Below are 25939 nucleotides of genomic sequence, written 5' to 3'. Positions count from 1 at the left end.
CAGGTTGTTTTCAGGTCGTAGCAGTGTTTGACACTGAGAATTTGAGACCTAATTTTATATACTTAGCATTTTTTTCTAATCCTTCAAATTTGGCTGGGTGATCAGTAACATGTTTCTGTGGTGTGACAAGCTCAGAACACACATTTATTGTTGCTTTACATGACCTTTAAGAAGTAAAATACTATGTTGTTGTTAAGTTCCAAAATACATAAATGTTTTGTGCATTTGTGGATCTAAATTGAGCTGTGTGGGTCCCATGATCTAACTTACTTTGACACCCCTGGCGTAGACCAAGACACAGCAGCAGAAATCTGTGCCACCATTCTTCCGGTGCTGTGAACACAGTCTCACTCTGAGTGGAGCGTACTCGACATTCGAGGTTTGGGAAGCTTACCCCTGAGCCTGTGAGAATCCTTTCCTGAGCCAGTAATTCTGTCCACCACCATAACATCTGTTCTGAGTGTCTCAGGACAGTATGCATAACATCGCTCTGTAAAGCATTCAGTTGATGCAACAAGCTGTTTTTCCTCACTATTGTCTGCATGGCCACACAGGGAAATAGATTCAGGAGTGAGATTTGATCATTTTGTCATAATTTCTACTAAGAGGTTTCTCCTAGTATCTGTAGGCAAGGAATAAGATTTTGGTATCAGAAGCAGTTTGATTTCTATTTGTAGTCTGAATAGTGTTGTCCAATCATGTTTTAGCGGGCTTTGGTTACATGCAAGTAAACAGTCCATGTGGGGAGCAAAAGACAGGCCCTCCAGTAAGCTGCGATGTTGCCATCTTGTGCAACTAATCCACCTAAATTCTGTGCGACCATGCAACTTTTCCTAACACCACAACTTTTCTGTAAATTTGATTGCAGCTCCACACAAGTTTCACCAATCACAGCAGTCCCCGTCATACATGTACAGCTCAATGAACTGACCCAGTCTTTTGAATTATCACTCACTGATTTTTGGATTTATATATATTTTTTTATTTTGTCACATGTACTGAAAAGAACATTTGACATTTATTTTTCATTTGATTTTTAATGAATTATACAAAAAAAATTACTTTCTTTTGCAATTTTCACTTGGTCTCTTAATTTCAAAATTGCTAAAAATGCCTAAAAACATCACAATGTTTTTTTTTTTTTTTTTAATGTTGCCATAAAATCAGGCATTTCAGGCTGCACCTCAAATTGCTTACAGGAGCTGCACAATGCCATTAGGCCCAGGGGATCGTTGCAACACCGTCCTTTTTTCTTGCAGCACTGCAGTCACCAGCACGCTGCTGCTAACTGTGCTGTATCTGCCATTAACTAGTTAGGTTGGTTAGCAGTCCTACTAGGCTAGGACACAGCCTCCAAGACTGACAGAGGCCACAGTGATGCCAAGAAATAATGTCACAGTACCAAAGTTATTTAGAGGTGCTTTGGCCAGGACATCCATCATGTTGATAAGTCTCTGTTTTTAAGAAGTTGGAAGTTATTTATTCCTGTGTCTTGAACAGTAAGATTCGTTTGAGGTTAGACTGTGTTGAAATAGTGTGCAGACACATTCAAAATTATTACCACGTTATCCGTTAGCACTTAACAGGCAACTCACTGTGTGCCCCAGAAATATTCAAATAAATGAATATCATAAACGTGCAACCAGTCAACGAGTGGCTGGAACTGTCAACCTCTAGTTGACTGGGAAAGTCTTTAGCTGGGGACAGTCCTACTGTTCATAGAGATTAAGTGGCTGCTGACAAAGTCTCAAGTTGCTAATCGGACTGGAAACAATGACCGATAAACCATATATCCATTGTACCAGAAGCCCTGAAACATTGCCCTTTGCCCCCAGGGGCTAAATCAGTCAATGGAGTCTGAGATTGTTTTGACTGGACAACAGTGATTAAGAATATTTGTGTGTGTAGTCCAGAGGTCAGGAACCGTTACTCCCAGAAGAGCCGTTATTTTTGCCAAAAAATGAAAAAACAAAAAATAAAAAAACCCTTTTGTTTGTTTGGACTTGACATTCTTAGTTAGCTTACGGAGGCTCAAGACTAGCCACAAACAAAATTTAGTGGAAAAGGCCCCGAGTCATAGAGACATAGACACAGGCTTGATGCACATTTTGCTTGACAAAATATTCAAACTTTTTTCTTTTTTCTGTGTTTATGCTACACCTTTTTAAATTTGGAGAATATGAGAACTTTAAACCTACAACAATGATAGATGAAATTAAAAAGATTAAAATGTTTTTAAAAATAACAAGGATTCATTTCAGTGTAATTTTGTATCAAAGCCACAGGGAGCCACCGGAGAGGAGTGAAGGTTGCTGACCTCTGGTTGTAACCTTTGCTTAACAGAACATCAGATTGCTCGACTCTCATTTCCAATTCTGATTTCAGAAGAAGAAACCTGTTTGTTTTTTTTCATTTAAGGGATTTGAAAATATCTCGTTAGCAGAAGTTAACTTGTTTTGAAGAAATCTACAGTAATGATTTATTCATGCAAGTGTGCACATTATGAGGAAGACATCGCTGACCTGAGGATGATCATTACTCAAGGCTGAGCATACACCATTATTTCTTTAATAAGTAATCCAAAGTCCAACTGAACAAAACATGTATTAAATACAGAGGAAACAAAAGAAAGAAATGCAGTGGAAGTTCACTAAGTTAAAGCTGATTGTAGTTGACAGTGACCATGTCCAAGGACGTTTTAGTCATGGTCATACAACCTGATATGACCCAGCACTGCCTTCAGTCAGACATTTTAGTTAGACATTAGAGAAACTTTAGACTGTGTGTGTGTGTGTGTGTGTGTGTGTGTGTGTGTGTGTGTGTGTGTGTGTGTGTGTGGTTGGGGACAGGTGTCTAATAGAGTACCAAAACCCTTTATGTTTCCACTGCCATTCAGCAGAAGTAACCCAGTCCTCACTGATATTAGAATGAGCCACAGGGGAATGAAAGTAAATTAGTCAAATGTTCAAAAAAAAAAAAAAAAAAAGAAAGAAAGAAAGAAATGAGCCAGCATGTATGCGTGACATTTTCATACTCACTACTCTATCAGTGACTGTTGAAGGCCTCTGCTTTTTGTACTTGTAATCACTAAGTGTTGCTTGTTTTTTTCACAGAAAACTCATAAATGAAAATATAACATAGTCTGCGCTCTCAGGGGTAAAATCAGTTCCATCAGAGTTGCCATGATGAGTAATTTCATGTTTCGAGTGCTGAAAATTTCATGAGTCCATTTCCATTTTGCTGATGGTCTGCATGATTCTGTTTTAAAAAGGTGGCTCTGACACTGATGATCTGCAGGACGCTCGTGTGAAATATTAGAGCAAATATTTATAAGGTGAATGCAGTCCCAATGTTTGAATATTAAACGTGTAAATCTGATGAAACAGGGGCGAAAAAAAAAAGCTAGTTTGCATAGCAGCGATCCAGGTACTATGTCTGGGCGAGGCATGCTGATCTCTGCATGTGTGAGCACAAACACACACTGTGTTGATTTAACTGCACAGTCAGAGGATGATGTACAACACAAGAGCAGAGAGGAGGAGAGCAGGGGAGATAGTAAAGTAAGCAGGAGAGAAGGATGGATTGTGTAAAAAAAAGAAACTAAATAATGACGTACACTTTCTGGTTGATTGGTCAGTTGTTATGCTCTTGTCAGACCAAATTAGTCAGTGAGAACAGTCTTACTCAACCAAGTTTTCATTTATTTGTTAGCTGCACTGCACCGCTGATAACTGTGCTGTGGCTGCCATTAGTTGGTTAGAAAAGTTAATTGTCCTGTCAGACTGGGACACAGCCTCCAAGACCGACTGAGACTAGTTTTACGACAGGGAATACAGTACTGAGGTGATTCACAGCTGCTCCGACCAGGACTTTGACTCCAAGGACAATGAAGACGCGGTCGGTTTGGGAGCAAGTTAATTAATAAGTATACATCAGGGGTTTTCAACTTCAGTAGCACAGGGAACAAACAGAAAAATAAGTGGGGTTTCAAGCGACACACAGAATACTTTGTTATGGGTGGTGTAGTAAATAATTTCTTGTGAGTTCATTCTGGAATTGTCGATTTTTTAGAATAAACTTTAAGTCACTCTTTGAAACTTGCTCTGATCATACAGTCTGTAGTTCAGATGTCACAGTAGCCCAGAGATATGTACTTTACTTTTATTTATCTTGTCACTAGAGCTGTCCCGATTGCTGTATTTTGGCTTCCAAGGTTCGGTGGTATGAGAATATTTCAAAGCTTTGGACATGCATCAGTTTTTTGAAATGCACTTTTCACAATGCAATTTGAACAGTTTGGGCAGATGGGTAAGCTCAGGGAAGCTAATGATGAAGAAGTTATCTCCTGCCTAACACACCATTTTGCAACTCTGATGTTTTGGCAGTGACTCACCAGCAGGGTGCAAATATCATGTGTAATATTACTTTGTATTATCATATGGAATAGTACTTTCTATTAGGTGTAATATCATGTGCTATTTTTACTTTCATTATACGGTGTAGTATAACTTTTCATTACAACTCAAAAACACTACCAGTACTACTTTTCAATGTCATTTCCAATACTACATTTTCTATTTTAGCTTACTTACTTACCTACTTCTTTTGTTATTCTGTTAGGCGCTGTCTTTACATTTACTCCTTGTACACTTTATATTTTATATTTACTTGTATTTGATACTCTGTTGTTGTTATTCTTGTGTTACTATAATTTTAGAGAAATCTGGCACAAGAATTTCCTTTTCTTTTTTTTTTTTCTTTTTTTACTTTTCCTTTTACTGAAGCTTCTGATGGACAATATTTTGGACAGTGCTCAATACCTTTCAACAGGAACAAAAAGTATTCAGTGTTTTTTCAGACTGTATTCTGGTCTGGAATTAATGAATGCTCTGTAATATTTTACGCTTTGCAATCTAATCTATCAGGCTGGAGGTGACCCTTTGGTCGGACTATTCTGGCCCACGGGCCAAATGTTGAACACCCCTGTAAATGGTTCATTGGCTTGTTCTGGCTGCCAGGCTATGAAGATGGGTATTTCAACAATCACGTCATGCACACTGCCAAGAATAACTAAAAATAAAATGATAAATATATGCAAACCCTCAAAATATACATGCTGAAATGTGCTGAAATAAGAAAGTCAAAAGCATGTGCATGAGAAGCAGTCACACCGAAGAGTCATTTAGTGACACACACACACACACACACATACACACACACGCTAGGCTGGCAGCAGATATCCAGCATTATCTCAGATATTACTGGTTGAGTTGCTCCTATAAATAAAAACAGGTAACACTGAAGACTGACCCAACATCCAGTGAGGTTGGGTGCCAAACTCAGTGCTTGTAAGCATACTGACGGAATTACATTGGTATTACCAAATACCAATTTATGTTAAATAAATCAGTGACAAATTTTGTTACCTCGCAGTGTAATCATTGCAAGAGTAGCAACCGGTTGTTCAAGTCACACAGTGGAGTGAGTGAGTTAGTAATAGGCAGTTGCAAGTGTGGTAAAACTTTTCAAGCTCAACAGAGAAAACACTGGCTGCAGTATATGTAATGTAACATGCAAAGCTGGTGAGGGCAACATGTCTAAAACACACTAAGTACAGTCCAGTGAAAAGCTACAGAGTGCAACATTCATCATAGCCTGAACTCTTAATTCCCCGCAGCAGCTGCAGCTAACGTTAGCACACCTGCAGCCAGCATCTAAAGCCTTAATGGAGGACAACAGCTTCTTCAACATCTTCAAGTGATTAGTTAGCTCACTGGATTAAGTTGTTGTTGGAGAAAAAATGACTTTTTTCAGTCTTGGTTGGCTTAACTCCTACCAACATGATATTAAGCATGCTACAAAAATGTGTGAGATTTACTAGTATGTCTGAAACCTTGTGAGAAACCATTAGTTGTGAATTGCACACTGTTAAAGGGGGAATATTACAGTATGTATCATGGGTGCCTCCTATACAACCCAAACAAAAGTGTTGCCCTGATGACAGACTGACAGGCTGCAGGTAGTGGAGACAGGTTTGAGAGGACTGAAGGAGGGATTTTATTTAGCTTGATGTGTGAAATGCTCTAAATAAATAACAAAATATTCAAAATAATTAACAATTTTACAATTTAATTGTCATTTTTTGTTATTACAGAGAGGGTAAAATAGCAAAAAAAAAGGTACCATTGGGTACCGACACTGATTTCCAGGTACTGGTATCTGTACCATATTGGTTAAAATGTGAACGGTACCCAACCGTACTGACTAGAAACGTTTCATATGACATTTAAAGAACATGTGTCATTTTGATGTTATCTACTTACCCTCCTGCTAATTTAGGGTTGGGTATGCTTTGTTAGTCCACAAAACACTGCTGGAAAACAGCATTGCAGAGTCTCCAGAACAATAGAAGTAAATGGTGACCAGTTTTCAAACGTAAAAAAACAACTGGAAAAAAACATATAATGCCTCCACCCTGCTCATCTGGCATAATCCAAGTCTCCTAAAGCCCCAACATGCTGTTTGCACACCATCACAACAAACACAGTTCAGACAGTGTGCACATGAACATGGCTCCAAGCTAAGGATCTACAGTGAAGATTCAGGCTAAAAAATGCTAAATAATATGTTTTTAGTCAGCTTGGCAGAGACTTGGATTACACCAGACGAGCAGTATGGAGGCATTTTATGTTTTTATTCTGTTGGTTTTTTTTTTTAATTTGAAAACTGGTCACCATTCACTTCTATTGTTTGGGAGATTCTGCAATGCTGTTTTCCTGTGAAACTTTGTGGACTAAATAACTAAACCCAACCTTCAATCAGCATGAGGGTGAGTAGATAATGACTGAATTTTTTGGTGAACTATCTCTTAAATATACTGGTATCATTCTAGTAAAACCATTACAGTCCATGTGCAACAGGCCTGCTGACGAAACCTGTAGAAGCTGCTCATGTGTTCACTCTATCTTCAAATGAAAATTGAATTCTGATACATTAATGATATCATTTTTCTCATTAATATTTAATAATGACAATAAAGCGAGCGAACAGAAGGGGAGAGAGCAGAGCACATAGAGGGAAGGATAGGAGGGGAGAGGGGGAGACAGAGGAGTGGAAACAGGTGCAAATCCCAGAACCCAGAAGTCATCAATCTTCCACTGAGGTGGAACAAGGCGAGCTGCCCCAGTTGGAGCCACACAGAAACTCTCCACGCTGCCAATGTATTACACTCATTCATTCCCATCTATCACCAGCACTTCCTTCACTATAGCAAGAGCACTTAGACAGGAAATAGATTTTTTTTTTCATATATTTACTTATTCATGGTCTGCTTTTTCCATATTCATAGAGCTGCAGCCTTGATTTAAAGTGGGTATTGGGGCCTTCAAGCTGACCTCTGCAGCTCATAAAAGAACAAAAACACCTCTTGTACAGACAATATGTATTCAGACCCTCAGTTTGGATTAAAGCAATTACATTCTATTCATTCTGGGTTGATTGTGGTGGACCCTGTGGACAAAAGCAAAATGAAAACTGCATTTCACATTAAACCCTATTGCTTTGCGTCGGCCCTTAACTGTTCTAAAATCAATGTAAACCACGACCTCTCGGGACTGACTGCTTTACTGTAATTTACTACAGTCACTGTCTGATATTTAGCAATATGAATCATCTTCTGAGATCCAAACACACCCACAAAGAGCAGATAAAGCGGAGTGGCTGAGAGTGTGTGTATGTGTGAAACTTCAAGTTTAAAACTTTATTTGTTGTGTATTTTGTCACAAATAAATTATCTTATAAAGGCCGGATTTAAAACTCAGTTTCAGATTATTTGAGATGTGGTTCTATGAGGTACTTATCCATAATCAGTGTATACACAGTAGATGGCGGTTAACATGCCCCCAGTTTGGAGAAGCAGCAGGAGTACTGGTGTGGGAAGCTAAGCAATGTTCTACTGGGTGTACAGGGTCAGTAGCAACATGTTGTTTAGCCACCTAAAAAAAAGCAATATCAGTTTAAATCTACACTATATTTAAAATATTTTCACTGCGTTATCTTGCTGTCAGGCAGCATTTGGTGACAGGAAATCACTGTTATAGAAGCCAAATATAAGTCTCTCCAAAGTAACCAAACTTCATTGGTAATGTCACACAGTAACACAAAAAAATAACCACTTGAAGCAACAGCAGAGAAGCAACTGACATATTCTGTGAGGTAAAACAATTTAACATCAGGAATATATATGGATAAGTACCTCATACAACCCCACTTCAAATAATCTGCACTATTCCTTTAAGATGTGAGGTCTATATTTAAACAACAGATTAATCTTATTGGCTTCATGTTTACAGAGCCACTTAAAACGTAAAGTATACATTATTTCATTAAGTTTGGAATTTATGCATAAACTGGGTTGCACCAACAAGGATTCATTTTTAAACCTTTAAATTATGCTGCACCAAAATATCTTAAAAATTTTAAAGAAAGATTTAAAATAAACCTGAGTTTTGTTTTCACTCTAAAGATTAAATTCATTTCTGCTGCACCAAAACATTTAACAGGGTTGAAATTGTGATCTGGAACTAATTTTAAACTTAGACTAGAGGTTTAACTCTTAAAATAGCTGCCTTTTTGAGATGGATTGAGCAGAATTATGTTCTGCTGAGCCGTCATGAGTAGGCTAACAAGAATAACCAGCTACCTACCAAATTATGTCATGTTTAGTTTACTTTTAGGGTAGTTAGCAAACAGTGTAACATTTTGTTAAGGAATACAGAGCAACTGAAAGATAATGGTTTTCCTCCATCTGTTATACTTACTGGGTCCCAACAGCACTCAGATTTATTTATCTGTATTTATCTATTTTAATTTAGGTAAGCTAGCATGTCTATATTAGTTAAACTTGGTTTAATTTTGACTTGGCTTTACTAAATGAAGATTAATTTTAAATTGTGCAACAGACCTCTGCTCAATTTTAAATCTGAATTATTTTATTTCAAACCTAGTTTTACTAAACTCAGATTAGTACTAATCTTAGATTAAATAAATCTTAGTGCAACCCAGCCATTGTGGTGTAGGTACATATTATTTGTTCACTAGCGTCTTGGTAAGCGACATACCACGATATGATAGGAAAGGACATAGAATAAGTGGAGTGGAGCTGAATGAGACGTGTGCTTCGTGGCTTCCTGGCAGTGTTCTTTGGGGCGTCGGGGGTGGCTAAGATGCAGGTCATCTCTCTATGTCAGGCTCAGTTTTTCCCGGGTGGTGTCCCAATCTTTTTCTGTGGCCACAGCTGAAGTTGCAGTCAAGCAGCAGAGCTTTAGGAGATAACTGAAGATTTGAGTGTTCCCTCTGACAGAGGCTACCGCTGCTGCTGCTGAAGGTGAATAAGAGAGTTAGGCTGCACTCTGTTATTATTAGCGATGCTGAATTGTCTTTGTTTAACAAAATTAATTCCATCCTGAGTAACCACCCCTGTGTTCCCTGCCCCTGTTGCTGAGGGCAAACAATGCTGAATTAGCAGCAACATCACTGCTGTTCACATCTGGCTGATCCACTGGGGCGTGAAGTCAGCCATGACCCGAATCACTAACACTTTATATTTAGGTGCTTGTAATAAGCATACACAATTAGGCCCTTATGTTTGTCTGAAAGTTTATGAATAAAGTTGAGTTGAGATGAGTTGAGCTTGGCTCACAAACTCCCTCAGTATTTCAAATGGTAGAGTGCATGCTCTATGTGTAGAATGATTATTGTAGTGTCCTTGGTTTGAATCCGGCTCAGGAAGTCCCCTCTTACTTTAACCTCTCTCCTTCTTCTCTGCAGCTGTCACTGTCCAATATGCACAAAGTCTCAAAATACTAAGACTAATACTACTAATTTGAAAAAAAACAAAAACAAAAAAAACAAAAAAACAAAAAACATGGTTAACTATTAAAAAGTGCATAATGAAGTATTAATTAACCTTAATAAACACTCTTAACACTTTAGCTCTGGACCCCTGAAATGCATAGTTAACTGTTAATAGATGTACAACAAATGGTTAATTAGCCTTAATATGCACTGTTCACACTTTAGATCCGGTACTCCAAACATGCAAAGTTCACCATTCATGAGTACTTAATGAAGGATTACTTGGCCCCAATAAGCATTGTTCACAATTTAGATCTGGTATCCCCAAAATTCATACTTAACTATTAATAAATGCATAATAAAGGATTAATTAACATAATAAGCACTGTCCACACTTTAGATCTGATACCCCAAAATGCATAATTAACTGTAATAAAGGATTAATTAAGCTTAATGAACATTGTTCACACATTAGTTCTGGTACCCCCAAAATGCACTGTTAACTGTTAACAACTGCATAATAAAGAATTAATTAACTATAATAAGCACTGCTCACAGTTTAGATCTGGTACCACGAAAACACATAGTTAACTGTAAGTAAGTGTATAGTTAACTGCTAATAAATGCATAATAAAGTATGCAGAAATCTTAACAAAGCAACAACAAAAGCTTAGTAAAGGTCTGACAATCACATAATAGGTAGGTTAGTTAAAATCAATAAATGTGTTTATGATGCTTTTACCATTATATGAAACTCATAAGGCTGTCATAATAACACATAACACAATAAACATGTTCATTATGCTATTATTAATACTTATACAGTCTTATATAGTCTTCACATATTAATGTTTAAGAGCACCTTATGAGAACCTCATTAACTATTAATTAATGCTTATTACAAGCACCTTAATATATAAAGTGTTAACACAGAATCTTTACATTAGAAGTGTGCATTGCAGACACTAAAGCATAAACAGTGTATTTTCTAACACTATTTCTGATGCTGTATGTGATGATGTACTTAGAGATATTTTCAGAGCGGTTTTCAGCCACCCTCATGTGTGAACATCTGTTAATATGACATTCAGCTAAAGAAACAAACAGATCAGATTTTCTGGTCACTGCACCATGAACCCCTCATCAGGATCCACACAACCTGCAGGTAATAATAGCATACCAAAGCATCTTTATATGATCTGTCCTTTGTATATCTTGAATGCAATAGCTTGAATTATTGTGTCTGCCTCCTTCGTGTCCATTGCAGACGGTGATGTGGTCTGTGTGGGCTGTGTGGGCTGTGGTCGTTGCTAGGTTATGTTATTGTTTACCGTTTCATTGCAGACACTCCTGCATGTAAATTCTTTCAAGTGTAAGACAAAGAGTTTTTGTGTCAATGCACGCATCAGAAAAGAAGATGGAACAGGTGGTTAAGAAGACAGACAGCCTCAGACTCTCATATTGCAGATGCTGTAGTGCTCTGGGTACAATGACATTTTAAACAATAGTACTTCAAGCTTTGTGATCTTATCTGTCACCATTATGTCATGGGATGGCATATTAAAAGCACACTACTTTAAATTTTAATTTCATGTCTAATTTCTGAAGTGGTTAACATTGTGAAACAACCATGGTTTGGTTAGTTTTAGACACCAAAACTACTTGGTTAAAGGAGCAATATGTAGTAACTGCACATGAAAAAAAAAAAAGTGAGACCAGCAGTCAAGTAGTGAGTTGGAGAAATAGACTGTATATTAAATAAATTGTAATCCTGTTACATATGTGATTTATTGGTTGAAGTAAGTTATTTCTTCCTGCCTCCCAGACTTGGAGAAGCTCTGCAGGCTGCAGGAACACTACAGGAGTGCAGGATGCACACAACATCGTAAATTGACAATAACAAGCGAGGACGAGTCCTCCCAAGTTTTTAGCTGTTTCATCTGTCAGTTGTCCGTCAAATTAAAGTTAAGCCTGTTATGCAGAAAACAAAAGCTCACTGCTCTGAAATAACACACTCTGGACGATGAGTTAAGTGACTGTCTGTTTCAGTGCCTGCCAAACTCCATTAATATTTTGCTCAATTTAACAGTTATAAACATCTGTACCTTCTACAAGATTATTAATGACTTCTTACAACTCATGAAAAGACACGGCTGTCTAATTATCTCAAATTAATGTGAAAAAAATAAACAAAGAGTGATTCTGGCCAAGGAACAGAAATTTCAAACGGGGACAGTGTGGCTGAAGTGTCATAGCCAGAGAAGTGAGTATTTCAACTTTCCTTGGTCTCTGTGTGGTCATATTTGACTTGTTACAGTAAATATATTGCAGATTTCTCCCTTATGTTTAGGAAAGATGGTTAAAATAAATTAGTTACACGTGTCAAGTTAGGTTCAGGGTTACATGACATCAAATTTGGAAGAACTTAATATGTAAGTTAAGCAAGTACATTAAATCTATAATATCTAATATTTCCACATTAAAATGTCTAAAAATGCCATACACATTGATGGAAACGTAGGTAACTACACAACTAAAAAAAACATAACAAACTCAGAACAGTACATTATTTATTCAAGGTGACAGTGTGTTTCCTCCCAACTAGTTGCTAGTTACTATAACTTCCAGTAAAGCACAGGATATGTCAGATACATTGTTGTGAATGTGATTAGACGTAACATGAATAAAACTGTAATACGACCTCATCATGAAAATGTATTCCGCCTGAATCATATTATTATGTGAAGCCCCAGTGGCCTAATGGATAAGGCACTGGCCTCCTTAGCCAGGGATTGTGGGTTTGAATCCCATTTGGGGTGTTTCACAGCAGAGTGGCGCAGCGGAAGCGTGCTGGGCCCATAACCCAGAGGTCGATGGATCGAAACCATCCTCTGCTATCAGTGTTTTGAGAGGTAGCTCAGTCCATTAGGACTTGGCTTGCCAAGCAGTAGGTAGCCAGTTCAAGTCCAGCTCAGGTCCAAGTGCAGAGTGGACTGATAGTTGGAGAGGTGCCCCTAAACAAGGCACTGAAGCCAGACTGCATGGGGCCAGAATAGTAATAAAGGATGTTCTGCTTCTTGTAATCAGCCAATGTGCTTTTTTTAAAAGTGAATATAACAACTCCCATGATCCCATGCCACTTTCCAGTGTCATATTTTGGTATGGTTTTAATGTCAGAGACGTCTAGCGGAAGAATTTTGTATATTGTGTGTACCTACTAATGTTACAATAAGTCGACACTGACTTTTGGTTTTCCGCGGGACACAAACTGCGGTCCAAGTCCTGTGTTTGTTTAACCCATCCTTCCACCCCACTTCCTCCTGATGCTGACTTTGTTAACATTTTCTGACATTTTTTTCTCTCCATGACTCGCTCAAAAATGACATGCCATCTCTGCATAAAGTCTAACTATGGCCAAAGACACGATAAAATTGTTTCTAGAACGTTGTAGGGAGATGTTGCAGTGTAGTGAGCTGGCCCGCCTCAGCTCGACTCAAACCAGCTGATGGCATCGTCTGCATCAACAGCTGGTCTTGGAATGTCACTGTTTTAACAGCCAATCAGCTTGTAGCAAAGTCAGCTCTCAGGTCACTGTCAGAAATGGCAGAGTTTTGGACATAGGATAAAGAGGACCAGCTCATCAGTTTGTCTGAGGAACAGCCGTGTCTGTATGACACAAGGCTTTCTGCAACATTTGTACACAATTGTTGTTGTGCAGTGGTGTTTATTTGTGCTGCCACTGTGAAACAATCAGAAAATAATGTTTCATTTCTGATCACTGGCTTTCTCGCTACCTGCACTACGCCGTACAGCTGCTCCTTGTGTGTCTCTAGAACAGAACCCTTGATTTGTGAAACTCTGATGAGATTTGACCATGTTGTTTCTTCATTGTGCCCCTTGTGAATTCTTTCAAGCATCTGAGGTTCCGTTCTTGACGTGAGTGTGTCTCTTTCTGTCTCTCCCTCCACTCAGCCACACTAGTCCACACACACCTTATATGTTTTCGCTGTTTAAACAAGACTATGAACGCTACTGTAGAAAGTCACTCACTATCACTACAATCATTAATATTTTAAGATGCTACAAATACTGCAGTTACAAAAGAAAAAGCCTAAACTGCCGGCAGTTAGAGCTCAAGTACATAGAATATTTGCAATGAAGATGATACAGCGTCTATTCTAGTCACATTGGTGTAAAATGACAGGTGATCAGAACATTGCAGAATGACACATTGCAAGTTTCAAAAAGTCTTGTCGCAAATCTTTGGTCTGAACTGAGCTTAAGTCAGTATAGATTACATGGTGTGGAATGATATGAATGACATGTGAAAAGCATAGAGGCGCTGTGATATCCAGGCTGTCTTTTGCTGTTTCAACTCATCAGTACCCCATACACATAAAGAAATGGTTTCCCCAGTTTGTTGTGTAAGAAGTTAACTGGATTAAACCCTGACCTCAACCCGATCATCCAACACCTTTGTCAGGACTGAGTGGTCAATCTCAATAATGCTTCTGGACAAAAAACGTCCCAACTCAAGGTCCACTCCAGAGCTTTCAACCATACATTCTTGGTAGACTGTTTCAATTCAAGACTGCAAATGTTTGACAAAGGTGTCAACATTATAATAAGTCTACACAAAAACTAATTCTTATTTCCAACAAAGTATTGCATTGTCAGTTTTTATGCTGACGATACCATCCTGTATATCAATGACTCTGCTGCAAACAAGGTCTAACAATGTCTTGAACTCTTCTGTTAATTTAAGGGTTGTCCCACTCACCTAAAAAAAAAACGTGCATTTCATGATAGCATGTAGCATTGAAGTTCCTGCTCCATGCTCTTAAAGGAAATCTTTCACAGCATCACAAGTACATGGGCCTTCAATTTTATAGCACATTGTCCCACAACACCAATCCTTTCTCATCTGAAGTTGTCAAATACCAACATATTTGTCACACCCTGCTGTGCATTCTGATGCACAAGGTACCCTTTGGCGGCTATATGGGACGCTGCCAGAGAGCCATTTTAATATGTGCTCAACGCTGTGAAGCAGTCGCACTTTGGTTAGGTTTAGGCAACAATAATTGGTTAGGTTTATGAAAAGATCATGACATTAAAATAAGAACGTGATTAGGGATGGGAATTGATATGTTTTTATTGATAACAATGTCATTATAGATTCTGCTTATAAACCTCATTCTTATTCAGATCGATTCCTGTTGATTTTCTGTGTGGAAAAAATCAGCCATTATTATTGTTATTATTATTATTATTATTATTATTATTATTATTATTATTATTATTATTGTACTGTGTAAGGTTACATGAAGCTGAAACTGAACTCTAGTGGTGAAAAGTTGTGTGACAGAACTGTTGATGGACTGTGTTTGGGAGTTTTCACCATCTGGGAGGTTTGTTCAGTGTTCATGGCATCCTTCAACTATTGTGGGGTGCTGTAGGATTCAGACCCATGATGCATTGCTGAGAGTTTAAATTTACTATTTTATGTTCCAAAATACAAATGTTGCGTTTTGTTGGTGTTTTCAACGTACAGTTGTTGCTTTCTGTTAGTGTCTGTGATGTGTTTGTACAGAAAATTGTTAACTGTTGTTTTTGTGATGGAGAAATTTTATTTTATTTTATTTTATTCACGTGGAGTTTCTCTATAGCGGTGGTTTTTTGTGTTTTTTTGTTTGTTTGTTTTTTGGCCCCAGTGCATGTTACATACATCACGTGATGTAAGAAAAGCAACTTGTGATGCAAGTCATGTGACCATGTTAAGTAACTTAAAATTTAAGATAACATTGACTTTTGGTTTCAGACAGGACATGAATCCCTGCCCATGGATCCATCCACCAAACCTCTACTACATCTACGGAGCTCATGTCAACTGATCCATCTCCATGACAACTGAGTAAACTCAGTTTGATGACAGAGATTGTGTGGTACAGTGAGTGGACCTTGAGTTAGAATTGTTTTGTCTATGTACAGGAGAGTGGAGGATGTTACAGTACTGGGCTGATATAATGTCTGTGGTTTGGAAGTAAGATTTTAAACAATGACATGTTGGGGTATTTATACTTCATGCACACACTGCAAATGAATACTAGGATGAATGTTCGCTCAAAGCAGGTTCATCCAATGTAAGAGGTTCGTTTGAGGTGAGTCCTCTAATACTAAAATGTGTTACCAAGACCCAAGAGCTATTAGAAATCAGAGCAGAGCCACTTGATATATTCTAACTCTATACAGGGAGGAATTTCTATTTCTCTGAGAGAAAAATGAGTTGTGCATCTTTGTCATGTCCAGCACCGCACTCCAATTCTGATATTTTATTCAGCACAAGAAGACATTTCAGGCAAGGCGCCTTTCTTCAATGTGAACAGCCAACCCTGTTTGTCACAGGTGTACGTGCATTTACAGTATTATTGGGCTGAGGCAGCAGCATCTCCAGTAATATTTCGACTAAACCACACCAAACCTGGACAGAAATATATTAGAAAAATGTATATTGTAGCATTCCAGGCTTTGGCGGTTGAGAAACCTCCCATAATAAGCCTGGGCTATGGATTTATGGACATTAGTCTTGTTTTATGTTTGACTCTGCATTTTCACAGGTCATTTGTTGTTCATCCATTCCTGAGAATTTGGACAAAACATGTCCTTCCAAAAGGACTTAAAACATTATAACAATAATAATAATAATAATAATAATAATAACTTTATTTATATAGCACCTTTAAAAACAAAGTTTACAAAGTGCTTTGACAGACAAAGTAAAAGAGCACAAGAGCAGGATACCATGGAAAAATAACAACAGAGAGACAAACAGGAGTTAATTAAGACTGAAGCAAAGACACTAAAACATAGGAAAAAAAACAATAAAACACAGTAAAATAAATAAGAACAGTAAAACTAGAAAAACATGACACTAAGAATAAGTTCAAATGAAGAGGGCAGAGATTACAGAGACATAACATGATGTTGTCAAGTCAACATAAACTATAAAGGGATGGAATAAGACAACATCGACATCACATGAAAGCAAGTCTATAAAAATGGGTTTTAACCAGTGATTTAAAAGATGTTACTGAATCTGCAAGCCTTATCTCCTTGGGCAGGTCGTTTCACAGTTGAGGGGCCCTGATGGAGAAAGCCCTGTCACCTTTAGATTTAAGTCTCGACTTTTGAACAGCTAGGAGAATACCACCACTCTAATTCCAGTTTTCTGAGGGGTGAAAATGTATTCTTTAAGTATTTATGTACATTAAATATATGTAATTTATGAACTGTTTTGGTTTGCTTTAATTGCTTTCATTTCTACACTTGCTCTTTACTAGAAAACAGTCTCATCTCAGACAAGAATTCACAACTTAAAACAATTAAAAAATGTGATAAAAGCTTTCAAAGTCTAAAACTAACTATACCTACTGATAACATAGATGTAAAAATGAGCTATTATAATCATCTTTGTTTTAAAATTGATTGTTTTGAAAATGATGTTGGTCCTTTAAGGTTGTGTTCCAGATTTCCATCAGATTTTTGTAAAAACATGATTTAATCAGGCATAAAAAGGGTTAGCTATACCTTAAGGACCCCTGTCTCACTTCAGATGTGTCTCAACCATAACATGTTAACTCTGTAGCCCTTCTAATCAAAGTTAAATAAGAATTATGGTTTAAAAATGTGTATTCTGATTAGCATTAAGAGAACTCTGAGACACTTTTAAAAATGACATGGCTGCTCACTATGCTGTGAAATGAAAAAATGTAGCATTCTGTCAGACATTAAATACAAATACATCCTAGTTTATATGGTTTGAACACAAGTGATGTGTGACTCTTGTGTGAGTACAGATGGTTTTATTGCGGTGTCCCTGCTCAGACTGTTGCTGTCTATAACACATGCTGCTCAAGGTTAAATCTGCTCTCTGCTGAGTTTGTCACACCTGCACACCACAGTCCACCACAATGTTGTGTATTCAACACACCGATACAAACAACCATACCTCAAAATTGTATTACCTGCAGTGAAAATAATGATGCAAAGAAAGAAACACACAATAGCTCAGACATATATGACTCAAACAGATCATCTACTCTGGATCAGTTGTTAAGTCTGCCAAATTTCCATCTGCAAATTGTTTGTTTTGTCTGAGTGACAGTCAGAAACACAAAGTACTGATATAAAATGATCCGAGAAAAGTAGCTGAGAAACTGCAATCAGAGGATGATGCTTGATGATACTTCAGCAATGAATCAATTGTTAGATTTGTCAACAATTGATTTTCTTTTGATTGACTAATTATATCAGCTGTAATCAAGTAAGTGCCAGCCTCTGTTTTAGTCCTGCTGGCAGGGGCGTGTCCAGACTTTTTTGACTGTGGTGGCCCAACTGACTTATGCAGGGGGGCTCGCACACAAACATGTGGGAATATTGTTCATTTACTATTTGACATATCTGTTTTTAAAACAGCCAGCATTACAGTACATACAGTATCTTACAGTTTCTTACATTATTGCTTTTAACATTTTTTAATGAATAGTCCTAAAAAAAAGAAACTGTACCTCTGTTGTACGTCTATGGCTGTGAGCATTCTACTATGAAAAACAGTTTTATTTTGCTATAGTTTTTTGTATGTGTTGTTTTGTTTTGTTTTTAAGGGAACTACAACTAACACCTTATTATCAGGGATGGAGGCTTACTTTAAAAATGTATTCCACTACAATTACTAATTATCTGTTAAAAAATGTAGCCAGTAACGCAATCAAAGTATTACAATATTAAAGTAATGTAACTTGATTACTTTCCGTTACTTTTAGATTACCTCAGTATAAAATATGGTGAGATTTTTTTAGCCTAATATAGTATTTTTAGGGATGGATCAGTCGATTATCTGCTCCAATTAGTCAATTAGTTGTTTGGTCCATGAAATGTCAGAAAATGGTGAAAACTGTTGATCAGGGGTCAAGATAATGTCCTCAAATGTCATTTTACTGTCAGAGAGGAGTAAAGAAAACAAAATATTCACATTTAAGAAGCTGAAATTTGAGAAGTTTTCCCCTCATCCCCCAGCACAACTTGGAGGTCTTAACAATCCTACTACTAGTCCTCATTTTTACTAAATGTATCTGTGATCTGATTGTGTCTTTTCTATCTGTAACTGTAATGGAATACAGTAACCTTACATGTAATCCATTACTCCCCAAGCCTTATCATTATACAGCACTATATTGTATAATGAACTAATAAGAATAATAAGACCTTGTAAATAATTAAAACATGTCTACATCCAAAAGAAAAAATGCGTATTGAAAAATATTCATCAAATAGTTGGTTTGAACAAAGATCCCGCCTCTCACTGGACTGTTACCCAATCATATTTTAGGATTTCAGGGGTGGCCAGTTCCCCCATGTGGCCCCCCTCTATAAACGCCCCTGCCTGTTAGCATCAGCGTACCCAAAAACCTTCTCTTTACTGTTGACTTGTTCCCCTAGAGAGTTTTTACTGCTTCTCTGCACACTGACTTCAGATTACTCACAGTGTGGCTGTGGCTATTCAAGTGTCTCATCACTGTTTTTCATCATAATTTCAAATCAAGAATTTCTTACCTCTCACCTGAATTACATCAACATGTCAAGAAATAAACTAAAAGTGTTTCTCAAGTTTGTTTCCCCCATGATGAAACTGCTTCCTTATTGGGATAACAAACAGTTTCCTCTCATCACTGACTCTGAAAACAGTTAAGACGAGGAAAACTGTCTGTCTGATCATGAAGCGAGTCGGTAAATTAGGCAAATCAGACTTAACTGAGTAGTTTTTGGTTTAGAGGAGAGCTTCTTCTCATATTTGTCTTCTGGAAAGTGTAGAGGTTTTATTCATGTGTGATTTCATCAACATGCCCTCATACCTCGACTGCCAATCATTCCCTAAACAACATATAAGACTGTTAGAGAGTACCAGCAACAGGCACCAGTGGACCTGAAGTACATGATGACATTAATGTGGTTAACATTATGACACTCTCATGTCATTATCTACTCACCTTGTGCCAATTTAAGGTTGGGTTTAGTTATTTAGTCAACAAAACACAGCTGGAGTTTCACAGAAAAAGTTTTGCAGAATCTCACAAAGGATGAAAGTGAATGGTGACCAGTTTTCCAAGAGAAAAACAACCAAAAAATAATAGAAAAGGCTTCCATACTGCTCGTCTAGTGTAATCCAACAAACATGCCAAGTGCCAAGTGTATTTATTCTCAACCTTTCCTGTAGATCCTTAGCTTAGAGCTCTGTTTACTTTATGAAAACTCTTTTCATAGGGTGAAAATGTCTAAAACCCCGCCCACTATTTTAAAATCATCCTGAGCCTTGCAGGGCCAACACTCGAGTAGACTCGAGTGTTTGTAAGTCAGTGTCTTACACTTTTAAAAAGCCTGTTACCGTCCCCTAATAAGAGTTGGGTGGCCCCCTCCTCCAGCTCACACTCTTTTCAAATATATACTAACTGAAATTCATCATTTACAGGAGTTTGCACTCGTTTTTGATGACCCTTTCCTTAGTATTTTTCCACCGTTGTTGGCTGTAGAAGCAGCACCAAACAGCAATAGTAGGACTACGGCTGTGCACTGACGCTGTCCAGCAAACCTAACATCCTGCAGTGGAGTGAGCAGCCTCCTCTTTCTGATGATGACAGGCTGCATTTAACAATATAAATGTTTGCTGGTATTAAAATAAAGTTTTCATTTATTTTTTTTATTGCATTTTAAGAATAAATATATATTTTACCTTAAATAGTCTAAAGTGCAGATTTAGTGTAAAGAGCATGCCCAGTGTCCAACTTAAAGCTGGACAAGTAAGTATTCCTTATATTTAAAAAGAACAGATACATATGAAAGCCGTTGCTCACAGTAACACAACAGACTGCAGTCCTCCCAGCCCTACAGAATGTTTCTGCATCTTTCAGCTGATTTCTCTGGTTTTACAGCGCAGGACTTTACTGTTTTGGTTCATCCTCACAGCTCTCATCAACCTCACCCTCCAGCAGGCAAAAAGCTCACAGAGAAACTCAGTGTGCAGCACCTGCTCAGTACCACACATCAGACGGACAAAGTCAGCAACCAGCCTATGAACATAGTGGGGCATTTAGCAGCTAAAGAGATGCTTCCTCGGGAGCTGGTGGAGACCAAAACAAAGCTAACAGGACAATATAAATTTGTCATCAAACACAACTCCAAATGAATAACTTTCTGTCACATATTTTTGCCAACATATACCACTTTATAAGGAGATAATATGCTGTGTTTACAGCTATTTGCACTACGCACATTCATAAAGACTCCACTCCCCTAAAAAATAATATCTTGCTATTTTGAGGCTATTCTGCAATACATAAATATCTCAGTATACATATTTGCTCTAAAATGACATACTGTAAATTCTCAAATAGTGCAAACATATGATGATCTTATAGAATATGATGCATTGCTGTTGATTAAACTAACCAGGGGGATAAAAAGTAGTTAAAATGAGCACAGCCTTAAACATCTACAGCAGTAATAAGCAATATCACATCAGAGGGGCTGCTGTTGGACTGAATATCATCACAGCTGTGATTGGGTTGTAGGAGGATAATCACAGCTATGCTGATTATTCAGTCCAACAGCACCCCCTCAGTGTGATATTGCTTTTATACAACAGTTCTTCCTATAGACATTTATTAGTTAACAGTAATAAATGACAACACATTTTGATTTCTTTGTTTATTTACTCATTTATTTGGCTCTGCCAAAACAAATAGTTCCATCAGTGGACTGGACTGTTGCCAAGCCACATTTTCCTGCACTCTACCTTTAGCTTGCTGACTTTATGGAGGTCTACACGTCACCACAGCAGAGCTCCCCAGCCTAGTTGCCCCGATGGATCGATAAAATTGCCTGAAGGCTGGATTCAGCTCAGACCTCTTAGGAGACTGAATGTCCGTGATTAATTTTTAAGACTCAGTCTGGTACAGACCAAACAACCAGACTACTTCAAAAGGTGGGTCAAAGTCCACTTCCAAATGGACTCTTTGTGGTCTGATAGGAAACAAACAAACCACAGGATTTTATGATAGCAAGTATCTTATTTTAGCTGATTTAAGAGGCTAAACTACTAAAATCCATCTGTTAATCATGAAAACTATTTAAGGAACAATCTTATAATATAATGTATATATTTAAGTCATGTATGTATAGACTATATTTATGCAAATCATTTCATAACAATGGTAACACATGCATGAGAGCGGGTATTTTCCCTGAGTAACAGATCAGAAGCTGTTTAAACTGCTGTTCTTGTAGCCAAATGTGTTTTTTGTCAGATTAAAACGTGTGTGACAGTGATCCCACAAAAATCAGCCCTGAATCATGTCCAAGACCTCCCGTCTCCTCCTGTCTCTAACTGTTAGTCGCATTTGTCTGGCTGTAATTAGCTAGTTGTAATTGTCACATTAATGTGGGCTAACAGTTATTAGAAGACTTGTAAAGTGGAGTGATACATGTAGTCAAAAGTCCCAGTGTTGTTGTACTCTATATCAGTACTCATGGACTGTCTTTTGTCCAATCCAATTACTTCAGAAACATCTGATATAATATGTAGTAAAACACTGACAGGGAACATTTTACTGCTCAATGAGCATTTACCTTTTTAAGATTTTTTTAGGGGGGCTTTTATCATTGTTTGATAGATGAAGGGGGGTAGAGAAAGACAGGATGATGTGCAGCAAATGTGCCACAGGTGGAAGTCGAACCAGCAACCGCTGCAGAGGACCGACAGTCTCAGCACATGGGGCACACGTCCTACCAACTGAGCCACAGGAGCCCTGCACATTTACTTTTGACAGTTTCAGTAAATATTTCTTCTATACTGACATACTTTCACCTTAAAGTTTATAATGCAGAATCTTTACTTGTGGTGGGGTATTTTTAACGTGGGGTATTGGTACTTTTGCTTGGCTTGTGGGTAACCTGTGCGTCAGAGGTTAGAGGGGTTTGTTGTAAAAGTGAGTTAGCTAGTTAGCTGTTACAAGTCAGGATGAAGACAATTAAAACAGCCTAAAACTGGAGGTCTTCCAGGTACATTTCTGAGCTAGGGTGCCACAGGTAGAGTAACAAATGTGACGGGATGATCGATTTCTTTTTCTCATGCAATGTGATTTTTTTTTTTTTTACTGGCATGGTTAAAAGACATCACAGTTTCTTGTAGCTGCTGACTAGCTAAGTTGAACTTAAGAGTAGTCAGACACTGTAGTAACGGTGCATAAACAGGGACTTTTCTGTGACAGCAAACACAACACACAACCTTTCAGTGAGTATTATACTGTGATCTGAGCTGGTCTTCACACTTTATGACTGACTGAAATAAAGTAACTGCCTCTCAGCAGCGACCAGTAGAAACACCGAAAACTTGAGTATCTTCTATCCGTTTTCACACATCAGTTTAACCTCAGATATAACAAATATAATCGATATATCGTCCAGCCCTACTCCACTGCATCACATCCAAAACTGAGAACACAGATATAATCATGCAAGAACAACCCGTATGAACAGATTTGTTTTTAATCCTGACAGTAATTTAGGAGAACTTTCAACAATTTTCTTGTATTATGAATTTTCTTTCAGATACAAACACAGTTTACGAGGTCCAGACCTGTCGTAGAGTCATGTGCAGTCAGTCTGCTGTTATCCAAACTAAAGTTTCTCACTAATGACTGTATGTTTCATTAGTTTGAAGACATTTTGAGTTTGAAAATAAATTACACTTCATAATTTTGTCAGTGTTATCCTGTTTGACTGCATTTCAAATTATAACATAAATGTAAATTTATATCTAAAGCCTCTCATCATTCATTTGATGATGTATTATTACCTGCTGTCAGGTGTATTGGCTGCACATGCAGGTTTATGAAGTTGCTATTCATGGCAACATCCCCACTTATTCTGTCCTCTGTCTCTGTGATGAAAACTTCCCTTCCTTCTCATCCCTCCTCCCGCTGCAGTCATCGATCGCTTTGCTATGGAGAGTAATTTTTTTTTCTGAAGTAATTTTCATATCAAGACATTTTATCTTTATGTCAGTGACAGTCCAACCCTCAGGTAACAGGGCAGCGCTCGTTTTTTCCTGTGTCTTTACTTTAGCAGGTCTTTTAATTCCACTGCTGATGCTGTTAAAATGATATAATCTTCTTAATGAATGTCTGAAAGCAGGACGTCAAACTCCAAACTCATAAAGTTCTTTTTCTTTTTGATGCCATTTTCATGAATGAGCACTTCCTGACATGTGGGACAGGAAGCACAGCCTTATATGATATAATTGAGGCCTTAATTATGCTACTTTACAAGTATGATACTTGTGCTCTCAGATATTCACAGGCAGAATTGCACAGCTGTCTGAAATTGTAAACATTTGCTGAATCTGACTGACATGTTCGTACGAGCCCACCACACAAAAAAGATAAAGAAATTTAAGATAAGAACACAAAAATGTTCTTGCATTAGGCCCAGTACCTGGGTCTTTTTTTTTAAAGTGTGATGCAACCATAAATGTAATATAACATACAGACGTTATTTAATGTATCACTACAGTGAGGACTGCAGTATAATCTTATAAGCTACACCAAGCATGACAACTACACAGAAAATGTACCAACATGGAATTATAAAAGGGTTGCTACATTAATGTCAAGGAATGTGTATCATATAAATGATTATTAGCAGAAATTGCTAAAATGTTAATGGACTCCATGAGACATGTTACTAAAAATTCCCCGCAGCTCAACTCAGGTCACAGTCGAGTTGTGAAAGAGCAACAGTCAGCCTGTAAGTGTATCTTTAAAGAGATGCTGCTGCATAAACAGGTGCAACATTCAGTTTCATTGAGAAGTGGCAGAGCCTCACCAGCCAGCCTCCTGCACTGAACTCTGACTTGTCCACTAACCCTCTTAACAAGCCCTTCAGCCAGATACATGACACTGAACTTCCTGAGGGAGAAAAAAAAAAGGAGCTCCACATCCCATCATAAACTGATCAAAGGGCTTAAACCAGAGGCATGTTCTTGAAAGTGAAGTGAACAGGCTTTCCTGTTTAGGAATGCACAACATGTCCTGCTTGCAGCTCCTCTACTGTAGCTGTCACTTCTTTAATTGATTTAAGAGAGACTAGAAGCTCCACCAACCCCCCTCCGGCTTACTGTCCCACCTCTCACGTTAAATACTTGAGGAATAACCTTGATTCTTGGCAGCACATTAAATAAATAAGAAACCGGCAAGTAGCTCTTCAAGAGACTTCATATTGAAATTCTGGTGTAGAATCAGCGCCTTTTTTTTTTTGTTCTTTTTCTCATCAACAAGCAGTGTCAGGAGTAGAAGAAGCAGAGCAGTTACCTCACACAAGCCTCTCAGTGTCCCTCCGAGCTGCTGCTGAGGACTCCAAATATTTCACGTTACTCTCCCCGCGGCGGTTTGCCTCCCCTCTCTCCGTTAGTTCACCCTGTTGAACTAAAAGCACGCTCTATCTGCCCTCTCTTCTCCTCTCTGTGTATCCTCTCAGCTCTCTCTCTCCCTCTTTCCCTCTAAGTCCCTCCCTCCCTCTCTCAGCCTCTTTCTCTCTCTCATACATCCCCTGACCCCCCTCCTCCTCCTCTACCTCCTCTCCCTCCCTCTGTCCCTTGCCGTACTTTCATCCAATCCTCTTCCGATTCATCTCTCTGTCATTCGCTCTCTAGGTTTTTTTCCCCCTAAAACTCAAATTTCTCTTATTAACAGGACCTTAATTAAGAATCATGTTGCCAAGAAATGCTGAAAAATTCACTTTCTTTTTGAGAATGAGGTAAAACATGGGCATCAATCTGCTGTCTCTGTGTTAATTCTTCTGTGTAGAATGAAATTATTTCAGCTTAAGAGTGTTTATGTCCTGTAGTCATACTGTTTTATTGCATAGTATGTAAATTCTGCTGCTAAGGATCTTTCACATCAAAACAAACACAAAAAATGAAGTTTCATGGAAATATGTGGAGGTTATGTTACAAATTAAATACAAAAATCCC

General features: G+C 38.0%; 1 protein-coding gene and 1 non-coding gene across 2 annotated transcripts in view; one reads left to right on the top strand and one right to left on the bottom strand.

Moving 5' to 3' along the window:
- The window catches only part of LOC146318420 (cadherin-12-like), a 165611-nt gene extending 140163 nt beyond the window's left edge, over positions 1-25448 (bottom strand). Inside the window, exon 1 of the mRNA XM_084732514.1 lies at positions 25278-25448. The gene's annotated coding sequence lies outside the window, so the exon portion shown is untranslated. The remainder of the gene's footprint in view (positions 1-25277) is intronic.
- Positions 12681-12752, top strand: trnam-cau (transfer RNA methionine (anticodon CAU)). The gene has a single exon. It is a non-coding gene; the product is annotated as a tRNA-Met (tRNA).
- Positions 25449-25939: the final 491 nt, after the last annotated feature.

The sequence above is a fragment of the Lutjanus erythropterus genome, chromosome 12 (assembly GCF_056507025.1).
Source record: "Lutjanus erythropterus isolate fLutEry1 chromosome 12, fLutEry1.hap2, whole genome shotgun sequence".
Classification (NCBI taxonomy): domain Eukaryota; kingdom Metazoa; phylum Chordata; class Actinopteri; order Lutjaniformes; family Lutjanidae; genus Lutjanus; species Lutjanus erythropterus.
This window is presented reverse-complemented; position numbering and strand designations above follow the sequence as displayed.